Source organism: Pelophylax lessonae, assembly GCF_965119305.1.
Source record: "Pelophylax lessonae genome assembly, chromosome: 4".
Taxonomy (NCBI): domain Eukaryota; kingdom Metazoa; phylum Chordata; class Amphibia; order Anura; family Ranidae; genus Pelophylax; species Pelophylax lessonae.
This window is the reverse complement of record NC_138771.1, coordinates 464,986,154-465,013,641: the sequence shown is the minus strand read 5'-3', so window position 1 is coordinate 465,013,641 and position 27,488 is coordinate 464,986,154. Positions and strand designations below refer to the sequence as shown.

Sequence of the window (27,488 nt, the reverse complement as noted above, 5' to 3'; positions counted from 1 at the left end):
TCTCTTCCCTGGAACATAAAGAGTGTTAACTTAGAAGCACAGGAATTGCTGCGTTTCCCGCATCACATCACATGGCATAGAAATTGCTCTGTATTTGTGATCTGCTGTGGGTGTCAATTAAAAGGTAACACTCCAAAAGCAGGTTGCAGCAGTGCTTTGCCTGAATTAGATCACATGGGTATGAACACCTATGCGATCCGATGCCTACATCTTTTTTTTCGTGCGGATGGGGTGCAGTTATTAGCCATACAAAATGATGGGTTTAAATTAAGCAGCACAGAATCGCATGTGATTTGCACAGGAATGCAGTGCGATTCCTGTGGGAATCACATGCGATGTGACAATGTGAACCAATCCATGTACAGTAAGTTCAAGCGTGAGAGGAAGAAGCTTTAGAAGGAGCCAATGTTGGACCGCTGCAGGAAGACCACTGCTTCCAAACAAATTGCAGGGGTCCTTCTTTGGCTTCTTTCTATATTAAAAAAAAATAAGAATTTGCATCCCTTTTTTTTCTATTCACCTGGAATTTATTAAGTTGATTTGCAAGATAAATTGGACTTTAAGGCTTCTTTCACATGGCCGCTCCGGTGTTTGGCTCCGCTGCGGGACTTTTTTTTTTTTTTTTTATCACGGAGCGGATGACATTTGTGTCATCCGCTCCCTATGTCCACATATCATCCCATCCGTTTGCGGATGATATGCGGACATAATGTAAGTCTATGGGCATTGCGGATGTCAGAGGATGACACCGCTGACATCCGATTTTCCTTCCTTTGCATTTTTTACACGGAGGAAAAATAGGGTTCTGTTCCGTTCCAAAAAAACGGAACAGAACTGAAAGGAAGAAAATCGGCTGTCAGCGGATGGTATTCCACTGACATCCGCAATGCCATTGACTTACATTATGTCCGTAAATCATCCGCAAAAAAATAGGATGATTTGTGGACATACGGAGCGCCCGTGTGAAAGGGCCCTTAAAGTGAATCTGTAGAAAAAAAACTTTCTTTTTGGTGTTTGATAGAGCAGGTAAAAATTAAAACCTCTTCTCCAGAAGAAGAGATAAGGGATAATCCAACAATCACTATTACTGTTCTAGGGATTGCCTCTCAGTTCATGTTGCGTCTCTGGGACCGGAAGTTTGGGTAAATATCTACAATGAGACACATCCAAAGAAAACAACACCTCACAGGGCATTAACTATTGATTCTAAACAAGAAATATATACAGTATCTCACAAAAGTGAGTACATCCCTCACATTATTGTAAAGATTTTATTCTATCTTTTCATGTGACAACACTAAAGAAATGACACATTGCTACAATCTAAAGTAGTGAGTGTACAGCTTGTATAACAGTGTAAATTTGCTGTCCCCTCAAAATAACTTAACACACAGCCATTAATGTCTAAACCGCTGGAAACAAAAGTGAGTACACCCCTAAGTGAAAATGTCCAAATTGGGCCCAATTAGCCATTTTCCCTCCCCGATGTCATGTGTCTCATTAGGGTTACAAGGTCTCAGGTGTGAATGGGGAGCAGGTGTGTTAAATTTGATGTTATCACTCTCACTCTCTCATACTGGTCACTGGAAGTTCAACATGGCACCTCATGGCATAGAACTCACTGAGGATCTGAAAAAAGAATGGTTGCTCTACATAAAGATGGCCTAGGCTATAACAAGATTGCCAAGACCCTGAAACTGAGCTGCAGCACAATGGCCAAGACCATACAGCCGTTTACCAGGACAGGTTCTACTCAGAACAGGCCTTGCCATGGTTGACCAAAGAAGTTGAGTGCACGTGCTCAGCGTCATATCCAGGGGTTGTCTTTGGAAAATAGACGTATGAGTGCTGCCAGCATTACTGCAGAGGCTGAAGGGGTGGGGGGTCAGCCTGTCAGTGCTCAGACCTTACGCCGCACATTGCATCAAATTGGTCTGCATGGCTGTCATCCCAGAAGGAAGCCTCTTCTAAAGATGATGCAAAAAAAAGCCCACAAACAAGTTGCTGAAGACAATCAGACTCAGGACATGAATTACTGGAACCATGTCCTGTGGTCTGATGAGACCAGGATAAACGTATTTGGTTCAGATTGTGTCAAGCGTGTGTGGCGGAAATCCAGGTAAGTAGTACAAAGACAAGTGTGTCTTGCCTACAGTCAAGCATAATGGTGGGAGTGTCATGATCTGGGGAGTGCTGCCAACACTAGGGAGCTACAGTTCATTGAGGGAACCAAGAATGCCAACATGTTCTGTGACATACTGAAGCAGAGCATGATCCCATCCCTTCGGAGACTGGGCCGCAGGGCAGTATTCCATAATGATAACGACCCCAAACACACCTCCAAGACGAACACTGCCTTGCTAAAGAAGCTGAGGGTAAAGGTGATGGACTGGCCAAGCATGTCTCCAGACCTAAACCCTATTGAGCATCTGTAGGGCATCCTCAAACAGAAGGTAGAGAAGCGCAAGGATTCTAACATCCACCAGTTCTGTGGTGTCATCATGGAGGAGTGGAAGAGGACTCCAGGGGCAACCTGTGAAACTCTGGTGAACTCCATGCCCAAGCGGGTTAAGGCAGTGCTGGAAAATAATGGTGGCCACACAAAATATTGACACTTTGGGCCCAATTTGGACATTTCCACTTAGGGGTGTACTCACCTTTGTTGATAGCGGTTTAGACTTTAATGGCTGTGTGTTGAGTTATTTTGAGGGGACAGCAAATTTACACGGTTATACAAGCTGTACACTCACTACTTTATATTGTAGCAAAGTGTCATTTCTTCACTGTTGTCACATGAAAAGATATAATAAAATATTTACAAAAATGTGAGGGGTGAACTCACTTTTGTGAGATACTGTATATAAAGCAGTGCAACTGTACAAACAAATAGTGAATATCCCTCATCATATTCAAATATACATAAGGGAAGTTTCTAATCCAACAAAATGTGGTTGAATGCAAAATACATAAAGAAAATCCTATAAATTCAAAATAATATTGTCCAATATAAAGAACGTCCTCCACCAGATTATTCTTTCCTCCAATCATGCATGTGCTCCCAACACCAGGTGAAAACCTTGCTCACCTCAGGAAAGAAACAATCAGGCTCATCATCATAACTTGCTCAGCTTCTAGGGTAATTGCTTCTCCTTCCTCCTGGGTCCTGGTGTGCTCTCACCTCTGTACTCACACTCCTCAACCAAACCATGTGAAACAAAAAGGCAGATACATAGTGCTTTCCCGTTTATTACTTTATTAAAACCCCCGCTAAAAGTTACTGACAAAAGAAAACGTTTAAAGTGCTTCTAAACAAACCACATTGGCTGACTCACCACTCCACTCATACACAATTATAGCAATGTGACATCATGGGCTTGGTTCCTCCCTCATAGACGTGTAGTGCCCTCTCATTGGGCTTCCTCAGTAGGTAGGAGAGCCGCTCTGCCCAAGCTCTTAAATAGCTTCCCAGGCTACTACCATAACAAAACTATACACACAGCCACGGCTGCTGGAAGACTAATTATTATCGTGCCCACTTCCTTCTGACCACAGAAGCAGTCAATTTATCTACAAAACGATATTGAGACACCGCAATGGAACCACCTGCGATGTTATGTTTTTGTTGGTTGAACCAAATGGACTTGTGTCTTTTTTTCAACCTGACTAACTATGTAACTATGTAACTATGGGGGGGATTTACTAAAGCTGGTGCAGACAGAATCTGGTGCAGCAGTGCATGGTAGCCAATCAGCTTCTAACTTCAGCTTGTTCAAGTAAGCTTTGACAATAAAACCTGGAAGCTGATAGGCTACCATGCACAGCAGTACCAGATTTTGCACTCACCAGTTTTAGTAAATCTCCCCCTAAGTTACTATAGTAGACCAGAGGAGAGATATGGGGTTTAAAAGACCCCAGATCTCATGATAAAGATGACCTGTCATGGCCCATGCTATCAAAAGGGATGTTGTTCATCCCTTGTGATAGCAATAAAGTTGATCAAAAACACTTAAAAGTACAGAAAAAAAATTAAGTGACATCATCCCTGTTTAGCCAATGGCAGAGACCGGCGATCAAGATCTGAAAGCCGGCTGCCCGCCCGAAGATGTCAATGGTGGGGAGCTCAGGGATACCGCATCACTGGGTCCGAGATGAGTATTGTTCTGCTTTATGTAGTGGAGATGACAGTTCAGATGCTGTGTTTCACCTGCTTTGTGTTAGGTTCCTTCAGATGCAGCATTTCCAAATAAAGTTGCCTTTTAAATGCAACCTTTGACAAAGGTCTTAAAAAAGGACCTTCATGGCAGGATCAACAGGTATTTTTAAAGGGTGTAACTGAGTGTTATTTTGCAGATATAGCAGATACAGTATACCTGCAGATTTAAAAGTTACTTTAATGGACTTTAAAGAATAACTCTCACTTCAGTTTGAGTGAGAGTGACAAAGTACATGTAGAACATATAGGACTGTCTCGTGTTCTTTCATGCTTTGTAAGTCTAGCTACCCCCTGCAACCATCCAGCAACATAGCTAGCAAGGAGATGGCTGGTTGATAACTAGCCCGAGACGAGGCAAAAGGAGTGCAGGGATGAGGGCTTGCCAGTCTCTCATTCATCTGCATTCCTCTTGCCTCTGCTTGCCTTGACAAGTGCTTGGAGCTGAGACAAGCAGACTTCTCCTTGTTAGCAATGTTCTCGTATAGCTGGGGGGGGGGGGGGGCATGTCTTACTTCATAGCCAGTGTAGTGTATTAACACAGACCAGGCTGTACAGGTTGCTTCTTTATTCACTGAACATCACGCATGCAACTAAACTTCAGCCACACCCAGCTCCCAGACATATACATAATTGTAACATTTTGCAGACAGCAACTTAACCCGTTGCTTACCATACTACATTCCCTCCTCTCTTTGAATAAAACATAACATGCACAACGTATTAATAAGATTAACAAAATGCATGGATGAACAACTAAAAATTTAAACTATAAACTCCTGACTATACACATAGTCCTTAAGGTAGGCCGGTGGATTAGTTGCTCGTTTTTCTCTTGGCCATTCCGATGTGGATGGTTGTGGATTGAAGTCTGGATCACTGGCAGTATCATCACTACTCTTTGCCTGTTCGCCGTCTTCCGATACTTGACCTTCTGACTCAATAAATTTCTTCACAAATGAGGAATTATGCACTTTTGTGTGTCCATCTAAATCCTCTAAAACCACTTGAGTACCTATTTTCTCCTTTACAACATAAGGCTCAGGTTCAAAGGACGGAGCCAGTTTGTTAAACCGATCATTTTGAAGCAACACCTTATCACCCTGTTGAAGGTCACTAGGTTGACACTGGCGGCGGTGGTTTGCATACTGTTCAGCCCGGATCTTCCTTTCCTCATCAATATGCCGAAAAGGTTTCTGACTCGTAGGAGGACCCCCAATGTCTGGCAATTTTGTCCTGAATTTGCGACCACAAAGAAGTTCCGCGGGACTAATTCCAGTGACAGTATGCGGAGTTGTGCGATAAGCCAAAAGAAAACGCCACAGTTCCTTTTTCCAGTCTCTTCTCTCTAAATGAGCAATCTGCAAAGCTTTCAGCAAGGTTCGATTCTGGCGTTCCACTTCCCCGTTAGCCTGTGGCCAGTATGGAGTTGTACGATGATGTTCAATAGCATTTGATTTCAGATAATCCCGAAATTCCTGAGAAGTAAATTGGGCACCATTATCACTCACAATCCGTTTAGGCAACCCATGAGACGCAAAAATGCTCTCCAACCCCTCAATTACAGTTGATGATGTAGCTTTAGTGAGAACTACCACCTCTTGCCACCTTGAATAATAGTCCACAACAACTAAAAGATGGTGTCCAGATGGAATGTCACACAGATCAATGGCTAAATCTTCCCATGGTCCTTCAGGTAGAACAGTGTGAGTTACCGGTTCTGGTTTAGGTTTGCTACCCACCAACTGACATGCTCGACATGAAGAAACCAAACGTTTCTCATCCTTGTCAATTCCTGGCCACCTGACTTTCTCACGTAATCTTTGTTTGGTGCGTACAATGCCTTGATGGCCCTCATGGGCTAAATGTAATGTACGTTTCCGTAAGTCTTTAGGCATCACAATACGATTGCCACGTAAAACTAATTGTCCTGCAATACTCAGCTCTTGTTTGATTCTGTGATAGCTTGGGTCACAATCCACCCAAACCCCTTGTCTTACACATTTTCTCAACCGAGCAATTTCCGCATCCACAGATGACAATTCTTCAACCTCCCGCGGTGTCAATGCCTGAGGCATGGCGTTAGTAGCCACAAAACGAATGTACTCTTCTGCTAGGTTATGAACTGGTGCTGAAGACTGAGGCAATCTGGAAAGTGCATCTGCCGCATTAGTCGGTCCAGGTCTGTACCGCACTGTAAATCGATACGGTAACAATCTGAGAACCCATCTTTCAATTCTGGCGGATGGTTTTGAGCGTGGCGAATATATCACTTCCAGAGGCTTGTGGTCTGTGATGATTTCAAAATCAAGGCCGTAGAGATAGGTGTGAAACCTTTCACATCCCCAAACAACAGCCAAAGCTTCTTTCTCGGTCTGAGAATAACGTCTCTCTACATCAGTAAGGGATCTGCTTGCATACTGAATAGGCCTGTAATCGCCTGTGCATTGTCTCTGAACCAAGATGGCGCCTAACCCCACAGAGCTAGCATCGACAATAACTTGGGTGTGTGCAGTAGGATTGAAATAAGCCAAAGTTGTGGCGCAAGTCAGCCGTCTCTTAAGTTCATCAAATGCACCTTGTTCCGAAAGGCCCCACTTCCAAGGGGCTGCTTTGCGAGTCAATAATCTCAAAGGTTCACTGACAGTCGCCATATCTGGAATAAACTTGGCACAGTAATTCACTAGCCCAAGAAAACTGCGTACTTCTGCAGGGTTTTCAGGATTTCTGGCATCAGACACAGCTTTAATTTTACAGTCCTCCGGACCAATGCCCCTGTCAGACAGCACATGGCCCATAAAAGTCATTTTATTCATTTGAAATGTGCACTTCTTCTCATTTAATGTTAACCCTTTCTCCTTCAAGCGATTTAGCACTGCACGGAGACGTTCATCGTGCTCCTGTGTGTTTGTTCCCCACACAATTATATCATCAGAAATGTTATGCGTGCCTTCACAACCATGTAGCACCTGCTGAATCACATGTTGATAGGCCTCCGGTGCTGACGATACGCCAAACATCAACCTCTTGTATCTAAAAAGACCTTTATGGCTTGCAAATGTAGTGATGACTCTAGATGCTGGGGTCAATTCAATCTGATGATAACCCCATTTCAAATCCAGTTTACTGAAGACACTTGCCCCATTCATTGCATGTAGAACATCTTCAATAGTGGGAATTGGATGTCTCTCTCTCTGCACAGCTTGGTTAGAACATCGCATGTCCACACAAATCCGAATATCTGTGCCCTTTGGTACAACAACTAACGGCGATACCCACGGAGTGGGTCCTTCTACAGGTTCAATAATGTCAAGGTCTAGCAGCTCTGCCAGTTTGTGCTCAACAGGTGATCTCAGGCTATAAGGAAGTCTGCGTACTGGCTGTGCAATAGGCTTTACATGTGGATCAAAGTGAAGCTCCAACTGAAAATCCTTTAATTTTCCAAACCCAGAGAAGCAATCTTTAAATTCCTTGTCAATGCAGAAATAGCAGGAGACACCATATTCACTCTTGCGCTGCCTACATCACGGCCAATCTTTAACACCCCTAGTGCCATTGCGGTTTGACGACCAAGCAGAGGCGACCCTGTGCCATCTACAACATAGAATTCGGTCTGCAATGGAGGACCAGTCTCATGTGTTTGAACAGAGGTATAAAATTTGCCTTTAAGTTGTAGTGGTGTACTGGAGCCATAAGTATAAATCTGTTTAGTGGTGTTACACAATTTAAGGTAATTTTCTCTGCCATTAAGACTGCGCCAAGAAGCTAAGTCCATAACATTGCATGTAGCTCCAGAGTCAATCAACACTGACACATTTGTATTTCCAATCTTAATGGTTAATGTCCCAGCATGCAGAGAACACAGGGAAAATATAAATTCACAGTCAGGAGCACTCTCTTTATCCGCAGCTATAACATTTACTTGTGCTGATGGTCCTTTGGTTTTGTTATCTCTGGGTGTACTTCTACACACAGCTGCAAAATGACCTGTCTTTCCACAAGCATAGCACATTTTATTCTGTACCACAGTGCAGTCCTGACTTGTGTGTCCCTCTCTGCCACATTTACTGCAGGTTACATGTAAAGTCCTCTTTGGAAAACTCTCTTTCCTACTCCAGATATTCCTATTATTATAGGTAGGTTTGGAGACTGTATTGACAGATGCAGTGTCCTTGGTTTCAATATGCAGAGCCTGGAGCTCAGACAGTTCAATGGCTCTTGCAATCTCCTGCAGACTAGTAAGTGTGAGACTAGGTTCTCTCAATAATCTCCTCCTGAGGTGCACAGATGTGCATTTCTCTATGACCTGATCTCTGATTATCTCCTCAGTTACAGTCCCAAAATCACAAGACTTTGCCAGATATTTCAGCCTAGTCACATAACTGTCTGTGGTTTCTCCCGGTTCTTGCACAGCCTGTCTAAACTTATATCTTTCATAGGGAATATTTTTCTTTGGCTCAAAGTACTCACTCAGTCTATTCATGGCTGTCTCATAGTCTGAATCATCCCCTGTTGCTCCCAGGGTTTCAAAAATGTCCTGAACTTGAGGTCCAGCTAGATGCAGCAGCATGGCTCTCTTCTGAGCAGGTGCAGTCACTCCTGTGGCTATAACATAGAGCTGAAATCCCTTCTTCCACTTGTCCCAGCGCTGTGAGAGACTAGTGTGGTCTCCAGACACATCAAACGGTCCAATAGCCGGTAAATCCAGAAAGCTAGCCATCCTCGTCGCCAAAATGTAGTGTATTAACACAGACCAGGCTGTACAGGTTGCTTCTTTATTCACTGAACATCACGCATGCAACTAAACTTCAGCCACACCCAGCTCCCAGACATATACATAATTGTAACATTTTGCAGACAGCAACTTAACCCGTTGCTTACCATACTACAGCCAGACTTACAAAGCATGCAGGAACATGGGACAGAGAACAACTTGTACTTTGTCCCCAAGGGACAGAGCACTGAATTTTTTTAAGGGAGAGTTCTTTACTATGTTAACACTTATAAGAGATTTTGTGATTAGTTTTATTTAACGTGTTATTTGCAAACATTTGGGTATAGGAGAGTATGTGACTCTTTCTCTTTCCTCCCATGATGCAGCACTGGGACCTGAAGGGCAAAACACCAGCCTTAGGTGCTGTCATACAGAGGGCAAAGGAAGAGTCCTTGGCCAGAGTGTAAGCTCCAACCAGACCAACTGAGAGCTTACACAAGGCTCTTTTACACCGCATTTTAACTCTAAATGGGGAGGCCATGTAGTGAACTGAAGAGGAGTATAAGCAGTGTGTGGGGGCATTAAAGTGAAGTTCCACCCATTTTAGTGACTTTAGATCTATGTAATCCCCTTTAAAACGACTTTTACCAATGGAAAGTTTTTTGTTTTTTTTGTTGCTAGTAAATACCTTATTTTCTGCTTTATTTATCCTCTCCTCACTTCCGGGTCCGGTCGGCGATTACGTCATTCGCCGATTCGCAGTGTGTGCTGGGATGTATATCAGGCCATGAAATCTCGCATTATTACACAGGAGATGAGCTGTACTGCGTGCTCTGCCCCGCCTCCGCCCTGATATACATCCCAGCACACACTGCGAATCGCCGAATGACGTAATCGCCGACCGGACCCGGAAGTGAGAAGAGGATAAATAAAGCAGAAAATAAGGTATTTACTAGCAACAAAAAAATAAAAAAAAAACTTTCCATTCGTAAAAGTCGTTTTAAAGGGGATTACATACATCTATGTAATCCAATTTATTAAAAATGGGTGGAACTCCACTTTAAGTGAATATTTTGGTTACAGTTCTACTTAATAGCTTTGTTTTAGTACTATACTTTCAGAGCTTCAGCACCAGCCTACCAGTCAATGGCAGTTACAAGCGCATTAAATAGAGAGTAGCAAAAAAAAAAAAAAACGATCTATTTTAAATCTCACTTTCTTAAGCAAATGTTGATTTTGACAAACTTTTCCATTAGTTCCTCGTGGCAGGATTTTAATAGGCTGTCTGTTTTCATTATCCACCTAATTTTGTGTCCTGGGAACAGGAGCTTGAGAGAACATAGTTGTGACGTGCATTATACTAATAATAGCATTACAAAAACAAACTGCAACCCTAGCAAAGACTACATGGAAAATACATTTGAGGAAATTGAGGAAAATACAAACACAAAAGAAACATGCTTAGATGGTTGTGGAACATTAATATAGCACCAACATGGAGAAGTTGCCTCCTCCTTATCCAGCAGTTTACTTTCTATAATAGAATGGATATCACAAAGGATCAGCTTGTCTGAATAAAGCACCATCTTGTCAGAATAGTCAGCTATACCATATTCACAATACACTATGCTGGGGCACCAAATCCTTGGACTTGTGTCATTTAGGCTCAGGAAACTAAGGGGATAGATTCTCCAATTGTATTTACTTTCCTTAAAACCAAAATTCCAAAATCAAACTCAAATAGACATTAAACGGTTAGTTTACATATGAATTCTTCAGTGGACCTTCTCATACAACACCGAATGTTAAAGTGTAACTGTGGATAAAATGAGAAATGACATACTCGATTAAAGGTTTCGTCAACCTCTATCCTTTAACCTTTTTCAATAAAGACACGGACTGCATGACATGGGTTTAAACAGCTACAGAAGTCATTTTTTTTAACAAATGAATAAAAAACATCAATTAAAACAATGTCAACAATGCAAATTCAACAAAGCAACCAGGTGGGGGGTCTTTGGGTGTCACACTTGGGTGGCACCCTTTAAAACCATAATCGCCCATGTCCTCAGCTGTGCCCCAACTGGCTCGAAGATGTTACATTTTCCCCCAGGGATCTAGCTTCTGGGAGAACCACCAATAAGCAAGTGGAAGCGCCATAGGCTAGATCGGCCCCCATTTTTTGTAACAATATAGTTAAACACTGACCCCCCAACCTGCCAAGCTGCTGTGACAATTGTTAATTTTTTAAATTGCATATAGCTTTCTAACCACAAAATATTGCCCCACAACCCCAAATACACCAGGAACCCAGAATAAAGGGTAGGAGTTAGAGGACATTTCCTTTCCATCTGAACTTTCTGGAATAAATACAACAGCATCACTTGCAAAAACCCCCCTTGTGGCTCCACCATGCCCATTCAACATTCAGCCTTCAATCAGGTAAGAACTAAGCCCCTTCCCGATGAAACCACTATAGTTTGAAACCTTCACTGGGTTCCTCCCTTTAGTCATGCTGACCCTGCGTTCATTCTCTCTTCTCTGGATCACCCTTATGATGCAGTTTGTCACTAACATTACCACTGCAGATAATGTTTTTGTAAGTCTCACGTATAACATAGTGTTATCACCTTGTGAGCACACAAGTAAAAACCTTCTATTTTTTTCACTTCTTTTACCCACTTGACCTCTGGAAGGTTTACCCCCCTTCCTGACCAGGCCATTTCTTGTGATACGGCACTGCGTTAAGCCCCGTACACAAGCAACGATTATCGGACGACCGATCGTCCGACTTTTGTCCAGAGTGTTTTTTTGTTGGTTGGAATGTGCCTAGACTGCACACGAATTTTCTCGCCCAACAAAAATCTACTTCAGAAGTGATGTCATGTGTTGGTTTGCTTTCTTTGTGTTTTTTCTTCTCTGAGCATGCCCAGACTTGCTCATCAGATTTTTCGAAATCTGTACTGACTGCACGAAAATCGGCCGTGTTTTTCGACGCGTGTGTACTTTAACTCACAACTGTGCAAACATGCAAGGCTTTACCCAAATAAAATGTATGTCCTATTTTACCCACAAATAAAGCTTTCTTTTGGTGTTATTCGATAACCTCTGCGGTTTTTATTTTTTGCGTTTTAAACAAAGAAAGACCAACAATTTTGAAAAAAAAAAAAAAACAATACATTACTTTCAGCTATAAAACATATCCAATAAAAAAAAATTGAAAAAAAATGAACTTCATCAATTTAGGCCAATATGTATTTTGCTACATATTTTTAGTAAAAAATCCCCAAAAGTGTATATTGATTGGTCTGCACAAAAGTTATAGCGTCTTCAAATGTTAGGATATATTTATGGAATTTTAATTTTTTTTTTAATAGTAATGGCGAAAATCAGCAACTTATTGCAGGACTGTGATATTCTGGTGGACAAATTGGACACTAACTGACACTTTTTGGGAACCAGTGACACTAATACAGTAATCAGTGCTAAACATATGCGCTGTCACTGTACTAATGACACTGGCTGGGAAAAGGTTAACATCAGGGGCAATCAAAGGGTTAACTATGTGCCTAGCCTTGGTTTTTGTACAGTGTGGGAGGTGTTTTTACTAGGGGAAGACATGGACCCTTGTCCCTGCTTTGCAGGAACACAGGATCCATGCTTTCCCAACTGACAAAACAGCAATCTTCCTTGTTTACATAGGCAGTCTGCCATTCTGTCCTTGTACTGAATGATCAGCAGGTCTAGGCGGATCTGGTACCCACAGATGAGTTCCTGCTGTGTATAATCAGAACAGGAGGGGGTCCACCTACCCGGAAGTGTCGGATCACGTACTAGGTTCGCGCAGCAGTACCACCTTGCCGTTATACAGTATATGTAAGTTATATGGTCTAAAAGTAGTTAACACGCCTAGTTGCCCAGCAAAAGCTCAGTTACAAGGGTTGAGAGAAACCATTTAACACCAGGCTTATGAAAGTCCAATTTTTATTAATATGGAGTAAACCTGTTCTCGAAAAGGAAAAAAAATGAACTCTGTCCTCGTAGCCCCTGGAGTTGGGCGTTATTGTATTGCCCTTTTAAAACTACTCTGTCCGTAGAATGACAACACTGCTGTGCAATTTCACCCAAATAAAGAAAGTGGAAAATTTAAAATCTAAAGGCAGGATCAACAGGTTATAATTTTTTTGTCACAAGGTGACTCAGAAAAACAAAAACACAGCTGAGAGACTGCATAATTTTATGTAATTTTTTTTGTCTGTAGTTAAACTTGCATTTGTTTATTCAGAAAACAGTATAAACATGTTTTAAATACATGCATATGCACAATTTTAATATTATAAAATCACATACTGTGCATTGCTATATTGCATCTCTAGAAAAAAGATGTGGCTGTAATATATATGATAAGAAACCAAGGCATTTTGATATGTACAAGAAGCTTTGAATATTGTCTTAGAAGATCTGGCAAAATCCAGCTCCATAGTATTTATGATTGCAGAGTAGTTGAAAAAAAATAAATTTAGGTTAGTCCCTGCAGCGACTGCTATATATAGCTCCAAATTCCTCAGTAGGAAATGTATGATTGTCTCATTTTGGAACTTTGGTTTTATGGAAAGTAAATAAAAATGTTTTTTTTTTTAACAAGTTTGGTCCTTCATTGCCTAAATCTCCAATGCCTTGTTTTCTTCAATAGTTTTATAGCTGTGGTATTTTTTTTTTTTTTGTGTGTAATGGAACTGCAACCCACACTGTGTTTGTGGGCTTCCATCAGTATACGGCTTCCTTCAGTCTTGAACATAGATATGAAATATTTCAGCTGCCCCCATACAAAGCTAGCCGACAACTTAGCTTGTACTGCAACATTCTCCTTTATTGAACAATCACACAATGTATATACAGCATGGACATCCCCCTCCTGATCAGATTACCACACACATGTCAGGGGTTGCCTGATTACATCATATGCAGATGAAATTGTATACAGAAATATAATTAACCTGAACTAATTATCTAGCCATCTGGACATTAACAATATGTGAGTTCATTAAAAATTGGACAGACAGGCTTAACAGAATACACATTACACCTCAATACACAGACAATAGGAAGTGACCGCCAGTGACTGATTGTCTGTCTTTGACATTGAAGTACAATACACATTATCATAAATGTAAACACAGAACCCATTTGAAGAAATCCAAACCATATTCTCAGTGTCCATTAAGTATCTGCCTTTCACTAGCAGTGACGTTGAGTACCGTCACAATGTGTTGTGCCATTTCTTTTAGCGGCTCGCCTACTAAAAGTTCCCAAATCACACTGAGATGTGAAGAGTGGAGGTCCCCACCAGACCAGAAGATCATGCTTTTAGGACTAGATGAACAGAAATGCTTATCTTTTTGCAGGTGAAATAGTGGACATTTATGTATTTTGACTATGTATTTAGTAGTTTGCTGGAGTATGTCTTAAAATAATAGACTGGAGTCAATAATAAGAATCCTACATTGGTTGATGGTTTCAAGGAAGTAAACACGCAGGTCCAAAAAGACCCAATTTGACAAGCCTGCTATAGAGGGAAAATATAGATTTTTACTAAATATAAAGGTTAGAATCAACTCTGTAGTATTATATGCAGTTGTATTTCTGTATCTAGAAGGATTGATAGAATGCAAATGATATAAAAGCAAAACTTAGATCTGAATTGCTCGGCTGGAAAGACAAAATAAAGAACAAACAAGAAAAGCAATGTTTTGCACAGCATGAGATGCACATACTTTATGCTACTTTCCCAAAGATATTTTCACTGAAGTACCAACATTTTAGGGCTAAGTGGTCAGTCCACTAACGTTTACCACATGCGATGACATGGCCAAGTGATTAATTTGCATAATTTATTGCATGCGGTAAAAAAGTTAATTTACAAAAAATAACAATTATGCGGTATTTACCGCAAAATGAAAAATGTGCAGGTATATATCACCAAAATACCATGCAGTAAGCTCAGGTAAGGCCAATTCACAAACAGAACAGAGAGTAAAAAAATATGCAATATTTATCCCCAGGGTTTTCCCGCCCCGGCTCGTTCCCTAACAAGTCCGCGCGTGTGACCGGCGGACCCAATGTCCACCGGTCACTCGCGATCATCCGCTGTGAAGGGAGAAAGGCAGGTGGCTAATGTAAACAAAGCCGCCTGTCATTTTTCCTGTGTAACAGCAGAGATCTAACGGTCCTGCTATGTAGGACCGTAGATCTGTGCTGTTACATGTAAAGCCACATCCCTGCACAGTTAGAAACACGCCCCTAGGGACACAGTTAACCCCTCCTTATCCAATAAAGTTAACCCATTCCCTGCCAGTGTCATTTTTACAGTAACAGTGCATATGTATAGCACTGATTACTGTAGTCATGTCACTGGTACCCCCAAAAGTGTCAAAAATGTCAGTCAAGGGTTCGATCTGTCTGCCGCAATGTCGCAGTCCCACAAAAAAATCGCAGATCGCCGCCATTACTCGTTAAAAAAAAAAACACCAAAAATGACAAAAATCTTTCCCTTAGTTAGTAAACGCAATAACTTTTGCGCAAACCAATCAAAATACGCTTATTGTGATTTTTTTTTAGCAAACATATGTAGCAGAAAACAAATTGGCCAAAAATGTTAAAAAATTTTGATTTTTACATTTTTTTGATATAAAAAATGTGAAAAATATTGTTATTTTTGCAAAATTGTCGCTCTTTTTTTGTTTATAGCGCATGATCAAAAAATCACACAGGTGATCAAATACCACCAAAAGAAAGCTCTATTTGTGGGAAAAAAAGCATATCAAATTCGTTTAGGTACAGTGTCGCACGACCGCGCAATTGTCCGTTAAAGTCACGCAGTGCCGAATCGCAAAATAGGGCCTGGTCAGGAAGGGGGTAAAATCTTCCGGGGCTTAAGTGGTTAAAGAAGGCTTCTAGATTCCAATAAGCCCCACACAACCACAGCCCAGGGCACAAAGCACCCCCAATGTTGAGTCTGGTATGGATTTTGGGAGGGACCCCACGCTGTTTTTTTGGCATGCTCGTGTTTATTTATTTAGTTTGTATTGGTATGACACAAAATAGTGGGGAAACAAAAAGCCAAATCTGACACATTCCACGAAAAGCTCCAAAAATGAACTGGACAACATTTTTGGCACCTTCTCAAAATTGTAAGAAATATCTGCATTCCAAGTTTATGATGCTCCTGTAATTTGTAATTAAGCTCACCTCTATCAATTAACAGGTGCTGACAATATAGGAATCACATTGGCAACCAGTTAAAATGGTGAAAAACTGACTGAACCTTTCTGTTGTGTGTCTCTGTGTGCCTCTAAAGATTTGAGAACAAAAATTGTGGAAACGTATAGATAATCTCAAGGTTCAAAGTCCATCTCCAGATATCTTAATGTTCCTATGTACACTGTGCGCAACATTGTCAAGAAGTTTACACTGTAACTAATCTCCCTGGTCGTGGACGAAAGAGAAAAATTGATCAAAGATTGCAATGAAGGATTGTTCGAACAGTGGATAAAGAACCTTGATAAACTTTCAGACAAATTCAAGCTGACCTTTAGGCACATCCTTGTCAGCTTGCGCTATAAGTCACAATCTGAATGAAAAGGGACGCTAGAGACCCAGGAGGGCCAAATTGCTGACACAGAAACATAAAAAAGCTAGATTGGAGTTTGCCAAAACTTACCTGAGAAAGCCAAAATCCTTTTGGAAGAATGTGCTGTGTACAGATGAAACAAAATTACAGCTTTTTGGTAAAGTCCATCATTCTACTGTTTTCAGAAAAATAAATGAGGCCTTAAAAAAAAAAAAAATAATACAGTCAATACAGTTAAACATGGTGGAGGTTCACTGTTGTTTTGGGGTTGCTTTGCTGCTTTAGGTAGTGGATGTCTTGACCGTGTGCAGGGCAATATGAAATCTGAGGACTACCAAAAGATTCTGGGGTGCAATGTAGGGCCCAGTATCAGAAACTTGGGTCTCTGTTAGAGGTCATGGGTCTTACAGCAGGACAACGACCCAAAGACTCAAAAAGCACCCAAAAAAGTTTAAGACAAAGCACTTGAGAGTCCTGAACTGGCCAGCAATGAGTCTAGATCTAAATCCCATAGAGGATCTGTGGAGAGATCGGAAAACAGCAGTTGGGAAAAGAAGCCCTTCCAATCTGAGAGACCTGGAGCAGTTGGCAAAAGAAGAGTGGTCCAAAATTCCAGTAGAGAGATGTAAGAAACTCATTGATGGTTATTGAAAGTGATTGATTTTAGTTTTTTTTTTCGAGGGGTTTGCTACCAAATATTAAATTGAGTGTGCCAATAATTTTGTCCAGTCCATTATTGGAGTTTTGCGTGGAATTTGTCACATTTGGCTTTCTCGTGTTGTACCAATATAAACAAAAGGAAAAAAAATGAGAATGCCTAAACATTTACAATTGCAACAATTTTCTGGGCAAAGGGGTGCATTTATCTGTTTTTTCAGTGTTTGGTCGACCGCCCTGGTCGTAAGGGGCAGCAAAGCCTAGCCATCATGGATGCCTAATATTAGCACGAGTTCCGGGATTGAGGCAGCCTGAGGACCAGGTTCCGAGCGCAGGAAAAAAGGGGGTGCTATATAGCACTTATCTTCTTTTGGAATTTATCTGACATATGCAGGGGTGCCAATATATTTTTTCCCATGACTGTGTATATATTTATTTTTATAATATATATATATATATATATACCGTGTTTCCCCAAAAATAAGCCCGGTTGTATATTAATTTTGGCTACATAAAATGCATTAGGGCTTATTTTCGGGGGATGTCTTATTTGTTCCCTGTCTTCTCTCCCCCTCTCCCTCCCTGTCAGCATCTCTGTAATCCCCAAAATAATCTCTAGGTAAAGTCCTTGCAAAATCATTTAATCCGCTCTGTAAATGGATTTTATTTTCTCCAGTGTGTGTCTTTATGTGACATTGTAGAAAATACCTTATTTACAGCATCGCTGGGCGCTCACATGACCCGTCAGAGCTTTTCTTTCCCACTCGGAGCACTGCCAATGGAGCTGCCGAGATCCCCGCCGATGTCAGCCCTGTTCCAAGCACTGCAGAGGGACGTTGACGTCAGTCGGGAGGAGGAGGAGAGCTCCGGCTGGTCACATGAGCTCCCAGCAGCGCTGTAAATAAGGTATTTTCTACAATCATGTTACATAACAACACACATTGGACATTATATAAACCTTTTTACACCGGGAATTAAATGGTTTTACAAGGATTTTACCTAGGGCTTTTTTTCGGGGTAGGGCTTATATTGCAGCCATCCTAGAAAACAGAGATAGGTCTTAATTTCGGGGTAGGTCTTATTTTCGGAGAAACATGGTGTGTATATATATATATATATATATATCTACTGTATATATCTACCTAGTAAGGTTCTCCCTATTGGAAAAATGGAAGCCAGAGAGATATAGACCAGAGGGACAGTCTCTCCAAGTGAGAGACAATTGGGAGCTAAGCAATTATGATCTTGTGCTGTCTCCCTGTCACAAAGCTCATGTGTTTTTACCACCCCCAACCACAAGTGTAAATTAATGCCTTCTGAGTAGAGTTGAGCGGACACCTGGATGTCCGTGTTCGGCGGGTTCAGCCGAACTTGAAAAAAAAGTCCGGGTCCGTGACCCGGACTTTTTCCGAACTTTACCCGGACACCGAACCCCATTGAAGTCAATGGGGACCCGAACTTTTAGGCCCTAAAATGGCTCTAAAAAAAACAATGGAAAGGGCTAGAGTGCTGCAAATGGCAGCAAAATGTAGTTAAGAGCATGGCAAGTGCTCTTAAAAAAAAAAATTCCCCTTTAAATTTGTAATTTTTAAATAGCAGATTAGAACTGCACTCTGTAGTAAAATATAGCTGAACGCTGCACACAACAGACTGATAAAAATATTTTTTTTCTCCCTCCTCCACCTCCTCCTCAGTGGTCTCAAGTGAGGGCAAAAAGATTGTTCACTGCACCACCCCCCACACAGCAAAATCGATGTAGATCGCTAACGGACGATTGTTCTGTCCTGTGTCTCCTAATAATCTCTCCCTACCTAAACTCTCCAGCCTGTCCCTAAAATGCTCAAATATCTTTCCCTGCCTACACTCCGACCTGTCCCTGCATTCTTTTCAGGCACAATGTTGTTTTTCCCTGTCTGTCCCTAATCAGCAGCAGCCAGCACCGTTATGATGTGTGCTCTCTCCCTACACTACAGCAGACTGACGCACCGCGCTGTGTCTCTCGAGCTTATAAAGACATGGGTCACATGCTTCAGATGGCCAATCACATCTACTAATACATTAGTAGGCATGGCTGGGATGGCTTAAGGCACACCAGTTAAACGCTTGTTGATTGGCTGTTGAAAGCCTGCCATTAAAACCGCGCCATTACATACAGGAAATAAAATTACCGAACACGGATTTTAAACCCGAACATACAGTAACGTTTTCGGGTCCGTGTCCGGGTAACAAAAATCCAATTATCCGGTACGGACCCGAACAATACAGTCCGTGTTCGCTCAACACTACTTCTGAGTATTCTCCATCTGCAGCAAAAAAGGTAAGACTGGGTGGGACAACTATAGGGGTAGTGCTATGGGTTTTAGCTCCATTACATTCAATGTGCATCACCACAACGCAGAGAAAAAAACATGCGTCATTTTTTTCTGATGCAGTGCAACACAACATGAATGCCCTTGATTTTGCTGCTATACAGTTTAGGTCATTATAATAGTGTGTTGTTGCATTGGTAAAATGCCTATTTACCACACATTACCGCAACACATTGGTATGAATGGGCCCTAAGGTAGCCCACTGAGTTTAACCCGTAATTTTAAAGTCCTTTTGAGTAGACTGGCCCTTCAAAATTTGCCCAGATGATAACGTTCATGCATGAAAAAAACACAGAAAGAAACTTTATGGTTGAAATATACAGCAAAATGTAAATATGTTTATTTATAGCCTATATATATATATGAAGTGTTGGATGATGCCCCTTCCTCTAAAATACATCACATACATTATCATTATCATGTCAAGTAGTCATATCAATTTAAGAGGCGTAGCGGTGTTTATTTCCAGTACATTATACACTGGCGTCTGGACTTGGAAATTGTACAGTAATGGCGGTTTAATGTAGTGTTTTCTTTTATATCATATTTTGAAGCTATGATTAACCCTGTACATCCTTTGAAACAATTAGATTGTGTGCCCATATCCTATATTCTGCATTAATGCTAGTCAGCTGGTATATCCACCATGTTTTAAAAAGTGAATCCACTTTGACCATGATGGCTGCGCAACAGGTTTAAAGGCAGCCAATGCATCATTTAATGCTTATCTTTCCTTCATTCATTGATTGGAGCAAGAAAAAGGAGTCCTGTGTAAGCTTCAGGTTGATTGCAGATATTATGCATATATGTTCAACTGGGCGGACAGCCTAAATTGTATGTGGAGTCATGGTGTAATTGCCTTCTGGTCAGTCAACTGGAAGAGCTCTTAAGAGTGCTGAGAGGAAGCTGCCTATGGCTTTTCAGTAACAAGGGCTAGGGGGACAGATTTTCTAAACTACAATATCAACTGTTAAGTAATTAGCTAGCTGGAGGGACACCCCCTCTGATCCAGACAAATATGGTTAGACTTGGCAACTGTCTTCTCACATTGGGTATAGCTGGTGGTTTTAAAAATGATGATGGCGAAGAGTCATTCGGCAAAACTGACCTCAGAAAATGGCGTAATTAAATAATAGGGTTTGACTCCTTCAAGCAAAAAAAATCACTTGATTCCCACTACCTGTACTATGCTCAGTAACTCATAGAAACCAATCACGATATTTTTTGGTGTAGCCAAGTTAATAAGGCATAAAATGCCACTGGCTGCAAAAGGTTAGCGGATATCTCTTCTCTTCACAATACTGTAGAAAAAAACTTATAGTAGCAACTTATGTTTTAGCCTCGGCTCCCCCATGAATGTAGACAATGCTGTTTATGTGAACAAGCAATCCACACCGGCTAAGTATTAAGTCATCACAACCTCTGGAGGAAAATCCATTATTCCCTGTTGTGACCCAGAACATGGATCAGCAATTGCGGCAGTCTGTAAAAGTGCAGCCTCTGAGTCGACACTGTGGACTGTGGTGCCATAGCTGGATTTGAAAAAAAAAAAAAAAAACAAGAGCTGTTCTCCGGAGCCTGTTCAAAATTCAAACCTTTCCCACTGTGCAAAACAAAGCAGTCAGAAGCACTGAAAATCTCCATGAAAGTAATATAAATAATATTATTTCTGTGGCTAGAGGGACCTGTGCAATTTTTCACTTGCATCAGTGAGTTACCGAATGCGGCATGGATTATGTCAAAGCGGCAGTATTCTGTTCCTATATAAAAAAAAATGTAACCTTCAGCCTGCAAATTAAATAGACTGTTGGGCAGAGACTACAACTTCAAGTAAAACTCTAGTTTGCTTTAAAAAAAAACTCTCACTGGTCTACTAAAATAAGGAATTTCATTTTTCTAGAGTCTTACCTGTTGCACTTCCAGATATTATAGACATTCTTTTATGCAGACTGACAAACTGGGAGGATGAGGTCAGTACATATATGTGTCTGTTTATAAGGCTGGCAGGCAGAGAAGACATTGGTCTAAAAACTGCAATGAGTTTGGTGGCAGACAGAAGAAATGAGAAGCAATTTTTTTAAAGGCTTGACATTTTTACCCAAAAGGTTTAGCCTCACATTAAAGCAGACTCAAGGCCACATCCGGTCTAATTGCATTTGTTTTCAGGCCCACAGCTCATTCAGATGCTTGCATTGCCAGTATGCTTGCTTTTACAATTATTATTCAGTATTCAGTAAGTCCCCGCAAGCGCCAGTCAAAGCTGTCCCCCCACCCCCTCCCTCTCTGCCATGCTGTGCTGTGGAGTTGGTTGCTGGGACCGCCAGCATCCCAGTAACAAATAACATCAAGAAAGCTCTGATGGAGACACAGGTTTGGAAGTAGACTCTGATTGGGACACAGATGTACAAGAAGAATCCGATGGGGACACAAATGTGCAGAAAGGCTCTGATGGGGACACAGATGTGCAAAGAGTCCTTGATGGGGCACAGATGTGCAAGGAGGCTCTGATGGGGACACAGATGTGCAGAAAGGCTCTGATGGGGAAGCAGATGTGCGAATAGACTCTGATAAGGACATAGACATGCAGACAGGCTCTGATAGGGATTACAAAAAGATCCATGTAAAACATATTTATTTATAAATACCCAATTTTTTTGGCCCACAAAGTTTTGTAAAATCAATGAATTGGCCCTCGTACTTAAAAGTGTGGAGACCCCAACTCTTAAGTTAACATAGAGCAGGGGCAGGGAAAAGGAGAAGAGTAGAGACCTCACTGCATCTCTTGAGAAATATCCAGTATGGTGCAATTCCAGTAAGGCCTCAAGCGGCTTTTCAGTTGTATCTCACTGCCGGGATGTTCCTAGTGCAGTTGAGTATGTTTGCCCCAGAGAAGAGAAGAGAAGAGAAGAGAAGAGAAGAGAAGAGAAGAGAAGAGAAGAGAAGAGAAGAGAAGAGAAGAGAAGAGAAGAGAAGAGAAGAGAAGAGAAGAGAAGAGAAGAGAAGAGAAGAGAAGAGAAGAGAAGAGAATAGGTCTACCCTTACAGAGTTTGAACATATGGGTTGCTAAAGATCCCCTACCGCATATGATCTCAGCTCTTTATAAATTGCTTGATGGGGCTACCCCTAACCCTAAACCTTTAAACTTTAGGGAATGGGAGTGTGATCTTTGGTGTGAGTTCGCTGACAAGTAATTGCATCACTTGTACCGTCTCACACATTCTAGATCGGTGGGTTTTAAAATGCAAGAAAATAACTATAAGCTTCTGTCACAGTGGTACCGAGTGTTCATGTCTCTCGCTAGGATTTACCCATCTGTCTCTGTTTTGTGTTGGAGGGGGTGGGCAGAGGGGAACACTCCTCCATATTTGGTGGGACTGTCCATTGTCATGGTTCGCTGTTTGCAGACACATATCAGATAGTCTTGGTATTGATGTACCTTTTTCACGGAAGCATTTTTTGCTCCAAATCCCCCCATCCCCCTCTCTCATTATAAATGCAATGCTTAGCAAGAGCAAGAGGCTTGCTATGGTTGTCAATTGGTAGGGGGAACAAACCAGGAGTGCCGACAGGGAACACAAGAAGGGGAGAATCAGGGATCAATGGTAAGTATGACATGGGTTTATAATAACTTTAATAAATAACATTAATTTAATTTAGTGTTCAGCCTAATGATCTCTGTGCAGATCCATACATATCCAGTCACATCTGTTTTACAGGATACCAGCACTTCAGGTATCTTCCCAACTGCTTTAACCAATCCATACTCTATCCAAACCTAAAAAAAATGACATGACCAGGGGAAACTTTAATTTAAAGAATGGGCCTGGTAGAACTTTGATACTTTAGTAAAGCTCAATAGACATAGTTCTGTCCATTGTGACATTATTAAAGTCTATGTAAGACAGAACTGAATCCCCTATGAAGTTTATACTACTGCCAGTTTCCCCCTTAGTTGATTCACCCTCTCTAGATAACCTAAAGACCAAGTCATAATAACTAAAAAGTATAGGAAAATCCAAAACGGGGTTTTTACTGGAGCAAAAATAAATAGAAAACCTTCCACTGGGGACACTTGTTCCATTGCGAACTATCTAAGAGGAGAATTCCACCTCACTTTGTAGAGATCTCCTCTGTTGCTGTTGTGTCACTGGGACAGGAAGTGATGGGACACCTCCCCAACCGGACACTCACAGTAAGAAATAAGCTGTGAGGAGCTTTATTCCTTTTCTGCTCCATCCAAAGGAACAAAAAAAAGTTTTGACTATACACACAATTTAAATTGTGAATTCTACTGGGAATGATGTGCGAGATAAAGTGCAGTACTACATAAATGAATCAACAAATGACATTAAAATATAATATTAAGATTGAAAGTAAAATATAAAATAAAACCCTATAGCTTCTTAGTGGGGTTGATTTTTCCAATGTATCGTCTATGACATCAAGGCAATAAAGTATTGTATAAAAACTGTACGAATCTCCAAAACTGCAAAACTCAAGACTTTCGTTACTTGTAAGCTAAAGTACAGGCAGAGATATGTTGGGATCTTTAAAAAAATTCAGTCTTGTACAAGATAGTAATCTTTTGTTATTTCCTCTCAGTCCAAAAAGTCTGGAAGCAAGGTTTTAATATTTTAATTTCAGAGAAGCTGCTGTCTATCTATCTATCTATCTATCTATCTATCTATCTATCTATCTATCTATCTATCTATCTATCTATCTATCTATCTATCTATCTATCTATCTATCTATCTATCTATCTATCTATCTATCTATCTATCTATCTATCTATCTATCTATCTATCTATCTATCTATCTATCTATCTATCTATCTATCTATCTATCTATCTATCTATCTATCTATCTATCTATCTATCTATCTATCTATCTATCTATCTATCTATCTATCTCAAAGAGTGTCTCTTTGTATTGTTTCACTGAATAAGTCCGCTAATTCCACTTTTTCATAGTTGTTTGTTAGTCCCAAGCTTTCATTTAGGCAACCCTTTCCTTTGCTAAAATATACAGAAATAATTGGCGAATGTGAATTATTCAGCTCATAAACAACTCACCGGTGCAAAGACAGCGAACAGAAACTCTGCTTCAGTTTGTCCCCTACTCCCTCTTTGGTTGCTGCCAGTTGGATTCTTGCCCACTAAAGAATAGGTGAAACCAGGCTGTCAATCATATCTGTCACATTTAAAATCAAACAAGATTCACCCACCAGCCGCTGCATTACACATAATGCGAATACTCCTAAAATAGTCAAACTCAGTAAAATACAGACATAGGATTGTCCACAAATGTTAACTGTGTGAATCCTCTAACCAGGGGTATGCAATCTGTGGTCCTCCAGATATTGCAGAACTACAAGTCCCATGAGGCATAGCAAGACTCTGACAGCCACAAGTATGACACCCAGAGGAAGAGGCATGGTGGGACTTGTAGTTTTGCAACAGCTGGAGGACCACAGTTTGTATATCCCTGCAAGGCTTGTTCACACCAGCAGCATTGGGTTGCATTGGGCAGTGTTGACAAATGTAGTTTTAATGCAACAACAAAGCATTTTTCCTTATGGCCTATGGCTTCTGCAGTTCACACTAAAGAACTGAGGCGGTGTATACTGAAAACAAATAGAATATATAGCATTTTTGTGCAGCATGTTCTTATGTCCTATAATGTATCGCAACACATAAGAATTACATACAAGTAAAAAAAAAAAAAACATGGCAGCGCACATTCAAAATGGACACCAGCATTGATGTGTTTTGCGCACAATAATGCATGCTATGTGGTGTGAATAAACCCTTATGATTGAACCCCAAAGACTTGAGTTAACATATTCAAAAACTAATTAACTTTCTAGCGATTGCAGTAATTCCCGACCTTGATATAAAGTGTGTGTAGCTAGGGGAGGGAAAGAGGGGATAACATGTCACCCTTTACCTCCGTAACAATGGGGAATCTAGGACACACATACCAGAAGTCTCTGTGATAGTGATAAAAGAAAAACATACAGTCAGCCTGCACATGTGTGACCTAACTACAGAGGATTGGTAAGTAATTTTGTCATTTTCCCCTTTCTACCACTTTTACTTTCATCTCAGGCGATCCCACTAAGATAAGTAATCTCCAAGCTTCAAATATCACCTATACTGAGATATGAATTCTATACATGACACTGGATAAAGGAAGGGACTGAAACTGATGCAACATGATGGCTGGAAATTGTATAACACATCTTACCATTTACAAGTACATGTAATCAAATCATCCAGTGACTTGGATTTGTGAGTGCAGAGATTTCAATGCTGAACTAGCGTAGGGAATAGAGGTGTATTTGCTAAGTGCTTGCTGACAACTGAAACTGTGATTACCTGCAAAGCTATTGTTAGTGGAATCTTTTAAAAACGCTATCTACGAGGAAAAACCGAGGAAGGGAATTCACCTAGTGCCTAGTAGGGATGGGCCGAACACCCCCATTCTGTTTGCACCACAACATCTTGAACAGGGAAAAAGTTCTAGCGAACATGCAAACTCTATTAACCACTTAAGCCCCGGAAGATTTTACCCCCTTCCTGACCAGGGGGTATTTTGCGATTCGGCACTGCGTGACTTTAACAGACAATTGCGCGGTCGTGCAACGCTGTACCTAAACGAATTTGGCGTCCTTTTTTTCCCACAAACAGAGCTTTCTTTTGGTGGTATTTGATCACCTGTGCGATTTTTTGATCACGCGCTATAAACAAAAAAAGAGCGTCAATTTTGCAAAAATAGCAATATTTTTCACATTTTTTTATATGAAATTCCCCCCAAAAAAAATGTAAAAATCAAAATTTTTTAACATTTTCGGCCAATTTGTTTTATGCTACCTATGTTTGGTAAAAAAAATCGCAAAAAGCGTATTTTGATTGGTTTGCGCAAAAGTTATCGCGTTTACTAACAAAGGGAAAGATTTTTGTCATTTTTGTTGTTTTTTTTTTTAACGCGTAATGGCGGCGATCTGCGATTTTTTTTGCGGTACTGCGACATTGGGGCGGACAGATCGGACCCTTGACTGACATTTTTGACACTTTTGGGGTTACCAGTGACATTTCTACAGTAATCAGTGCTATATATATGCACTGTTACTGTAAAAATACACTGGTAGTGAAGGGGTTAACTTTATTTGGGAGGGAGGGGCTGTGTGTGTCCCTAGGGGCGTGCTTTCTACTGTGATTGGCTGTGGCTTTAGCTGTAAGGACACTGATCAACGGATCTACATACTAGATCCGTGTGATCAGTGTCTTTACACAGGGGAGAATCTCTTCCTCTCCCCCGCCGATCGCCGAGTGGCCGGCGGACATCGGGTCCGCTGGTCACACGCGCGGGGGGGGTCCATGACCACGCGGGAGCGGGAGCGCACCTCCGGGGGCGCGCGCTCGCTCCCTAGACCCTTACAAGCTAGTGACGTAGCCCTACGTCACTTTGCCTGTGAGGGGCTGACCGCCGACGTAGATAGTCGTGCGGCGGTCGGCAAGTGGTTAAAGCCTATGAAACACGAACATGAAAAATCAAAAGTCCTAATTTTAAAAGCTTTTATGCAAGTTATTGCTAAAAAAAACTGTAAGGGGACCTGGGTAAAATAATTTAAACTTGCTGTAATGTATTCCGGCTCCTGGAAATACAGATAAAAAAATGTAAAAAATGGCGTGGAAAAACAGAGTAGGGTCCCCCCCAAAAGCATTACCAGACTCTTATCCCAGCATGCAGCCTGGCAGGTAAGGAAAAAGGAGGGGACGAGCGAGCACCCACCCTGAACCATACCAGGCCACATGCCCTCAACATGGGAGGGGTGGGTGCTTTGGGGCAGGGGGCTTTGCCCCCCCCCCCCATCCCAAAGCACTCTGTCCCCATGTTGATGGAGAC

The 27,488-nt window shown here is 41.2% G+C and overlaps 1 protein-coding gene across 3 annotated transcripts in view; it reads right to left on the bottom strand.

Moving 5' to 3' along the window:
- The window catches only part of SGCD (sarcoglycan delta), a gene marked incomplete at its 5' end in the record, with an annotated part of 1,184,416 nt that overhangs the window by 556,226 nt on the left and 600,702 nt on the right, over positions 1-27,488 (bottom strand). The window contains one exon of one of the 3 annotated variants that reach the window (XM_082254623.1): positions 24,653-24,735. The exons of the other annotated variants lie outside the window; for them this stretch is intronic. The remainder of the gene's footprint in view (positions 1-24,652; positions 24,736-27,488) is intronic. 3 annotated transcript variants of the gene reach the window in all.